The sequence below is a fragment of the Pinus tabuliformis genome, chromosome 6, assembly GCF_031772625.1.
Source record: "Pinus tabuliformis cultivar Carrire ecotype Pingquan chromosome 6, CPIR1, whole genome shotgun sequence".
In the NCBI taxonomy this organism is placed as follows: domain Eukaryota; kingdom Viridiplantae; phylum Streptophyta; class Pinopsida; order Pinales; family Pinaceae; genus Pinus; species Pinus tabuliformis.
Window position 1 is genome coordinate 1,677,837,705 of NC_142292.1, and position 3,919 is coordinate 1,677,841,623.

Consider the following 3,919-nt stretch of genomic DNA (forward strand, 5'->3'; position numbering starts at 1 on the left):
TAATCTTAAATTAGAGATGTTTAAGTTTCTCAATATTATTTAATCATTTGTGAGCATACATTTAATTCAACATAAGAAAACTTTTATATATGTGTGCATGAGCTTTATATTTTTTGCATTTGGAGTAGTAGAGTGACTTTATTATCTTCGAGGTGCATTTATTTGGGCTCTATTATAAGCAATAGGTAGTTTGGGCCTATTGAGGCAAGGCCACTCATATGGTGTTAGTTTTATACCTTTTTCTTTTCTTATTTATTTTATAAGCATTAGTTATAAAATATATTTATAGTATACATACATATTTATCATTCCTTTTAGAACTATGGAAACATATGAATGAGAAAGGTTATAATATAGACAATTTTTGTTGAAGAAAGATGTTGTGTTGGAAAAAAATAATTTAGCTTATGAAGTAGCCAAAAATTAATAATCAAACCATAGATCCAATATTAAGCATGTTATATTTATACTTGTATTTTTTTTCTTCATTTTCAATCAAGTAATTGTAAATTAGGTTAATTCTTATTATATTAATAGAATATATTAAAAGTTTCTATTTTGTAGGATTCATTAAGAATTATTAGTATTAGTCAATTCCAGTGTTTCATTTCGTATAGATAGTGCATTGTACCTCATAATGTCATTAGAACCTTGGGTTAATATTAAGTAAATGTAAATGTGTTTAATTAAAATTATAAACATATATAGTCAAAATTATTTTGGGTGTCACTATCAAGGAGGCACTATGGAATGAAAATGCTTGTTTTATATTGATTTAGTGGAAAATAAATGATCATGACATTCACATGGGGGTTTATCAATATCCCTCTATTGACCTCCATCCGAAGTTTTTTGCATGCGAAATAGGCCATACTAGGATGCTTGAGAAGAATTAGAGATGCTTGAAGGAGATTTCGTGGAATAGTAGGAGTGGCCCACATTAATAACACATTGTAAAGAAAATAATCCAAAGGAGGCAACCCAAAGGGTGTTTTATAATCTCATCATAACCCTCTTTTGAATAATTTTCATCCAATAAAATATCTATCCATACCAAAGTTGAGTTTATAATACATGTTATCATAAGTTTTGGAGGTACTGAAATTTTTTGTAGGTAAAATGATTTACATTATCAAGAGAATCCTATTCAAGAGCCTAAATTATTTGCTAATTTTCTCACTTATGAAGAATATGTGAAATTTTGGAGAAATTAATTTTTTAATATGTTTGAAAAAGGAGGATATTTTGATCAAAAGGAACATGTTACAATCTGACATCCTATTTAGGAATCAATCATTTAGAAGAAAATATGGCATTGGTCATATTCTATTCTAAATGTCAAGAAAAACATCCACTATTAGAATTAAAGCATCCACTATAGCTTTCACTGAAAGTGGACATAATGTTATTAAACCCCAACCCCAACCCAATAAAATACCAAGTTTCTTTATTTATCTCACTGCCAGTATCGACCATGCAATCAAACTTAAAGACTCGAAAGTTGTTTCAGGCCTTCTTACAGTGCCATTAGAAAGATCATTCAGAGGAGGCCACATTTTTGCTCAGAAATTATGCCATAAGATGACTAAAATTCCACGATGAAATCATAGTGTTAAATAGTGTAAAAATATTTCATAAGGAATGTAATAGTGTAACAATATTTTAGTGGATCTTTATAAAAACAATTCAAAAGCCATCATTTGAAGAGGGGAGTTGACCACAAGAAGCCATGTTATTATGATCTTTAGAAATATTGTGTGTTACAATGCCTATGGTGTTATGATTGAGAGCCCACAAAATTGCAGTATGTATGGTGTTTCATTATTGTTTTTTTAGAACTTGTAAATTGCAGTAAAGAAAGTTCCATGCTATCATGTTTTGAGACCATATTAAAGAGTAGTAATCTCCTTGCAACACTTATCAATAGTGTTTTAAATATTTCAAGGATCAAGGGCAAGAGCTTGGAGCTAACATTTGATATTTAATATCCTCAATATGTTTTGTGAGGTTCATGATTCGGTAAATCCAATTGCATCTGCGAAGATGTTGTCTGTATCAATGAATTTGTCTTCAAACCTGCCAGAGAACGCTACTAGTGCTGATAAACGTCTCATGAAAATTCATTGTAAATGTGTTAAGGACTGTTTACATAGATCTAAAATCACAGCAAAGGGATTTAGTACTCCAAGTTTTGACTTTGCATAGTCTATATTGGTGGAAATATTATTGTGATCAATAGGCAAGTGTCAACAAAATCGATTACTCACATTTTTTCATTCTCATATTGATGAAATTCTATGTGTTCGAAGAAATCAATGTTTAATTAATGGATACCCCCATAAGGCTAGATTCCAAAAAGAGTTATTTTCAAATCGAAGGTCAAGATGCATTTCGGGGGGTTCCTAGCACTTTCCAGAAACTACCAAAGTTTTAAAAACCTTTTCAAGAATCAGTTTGAAACTGAAAGAAGTAGTTAGCTCTAGGGAAGGAATACAATTCTTAGAGAAGCATTTTGTAAGGGTTTTGAGTCTAAAAAGAATTATGATAGGTAAATAAGACATCTCTCTGAAATTGAAGAATAAATATTAGTTTTGATTCCTATTATAGACATTTTTGGGCACTGCAACCCCAATCATAAATGTCAATAAACCAAGGGCTCTTAAGTCCCTAAAAGTGTTGTTCCAACCCCTAAAGGAACAAGGTCAAATGATTACATCTTCTCCCAGAAGTTCTCCACGAAAAACTACTCAGAACTGGTCAAAACTGGACCATTTCACCTGCTCCATAGGCAAAGTGCGCTGCATCCCACCTAAATACACATAGTAGGTGCGATGCATTTCAAAAAGCACTTCTATGGGGTGCGATGGGCGAGAAGGGACAAATGGCAGGGTCAATCCGCAAGGTGGAGGAGCATGGAATCTTCCAGAAACTTCTCCTATGACACTTGCCTCTCTGAATTCGACCAGGGATGAGTAAGAGATCATCAATCTCCAAGTGGAATCAAGAACTATCAGAGAGAAGACACTAATCAACTCTCAAAAGCTGACTCACCTCCCTTGCAGACATCTATATATGGATCCCTCATCCTAGAGATCCAGAGGCTGGAATTTTGTATCTTGTGAGGAAGTGTTGCTGGTTTCTTGGTGCAACATCATAGTGTTGGGTGATCTAAGTTTGTCATGAGGTGAAGAAGGGCTTCTTGCTGAGAGGATGATGCTGGGTCAGAACAATTGGTTGTAACCCTCTTGGATCTTTCTTGATTATCAATAAAGCTATTCAAGTTTTCCTCCATACTCTTGTATGATTTATGTTTTATGCATTTGTATGGTCAATTTACATCTGATCCTAGATTGTTTATGATAATAGATCTATGTTCTCGTATAGTATTGTGCTGCTTTGATTCTACAGGTACTCTGTGAAGCCGGGTATACAAGGAAGCAAGTAGCAAAGGACTATCAGAAGAGAGAGGAATCGAGCAAGGAACCAAGCGCAAGATAGAGGTTGGTCTCCTTTATTCTTCTCTCATCTTTCTCTCATAAAGGAAAACGAAAGTAGTCTTTACTTTGTTTGTTTCTAAGGTAGCCACTAGCCTTAGCGGGATTAGCAGTTCTGCATAGACACTATTCCCAGTAACAATTCTAGCTTTTGGGGTATTGCAACATTGTTTTCTCCTTCAATGTGTTATCATTTATTAGTGTTTTTCTTCCGCTAGCATGAGTGTAATGTAGTAGTAGATTTTTTTAACTTATGATTGTGAATTTACCTTGAATGGTACTCATATTTCAGATTTAAAGTCTTAATGAGCACTCCACCATGCTAGAAATTCCTCCATTATCTTTGGCATTTTCATCATTATTTCTACAGGGTTAGAACTTAGATTCTTAATTGCCTAAGTTATTAAAATTTGGTCATATTCACC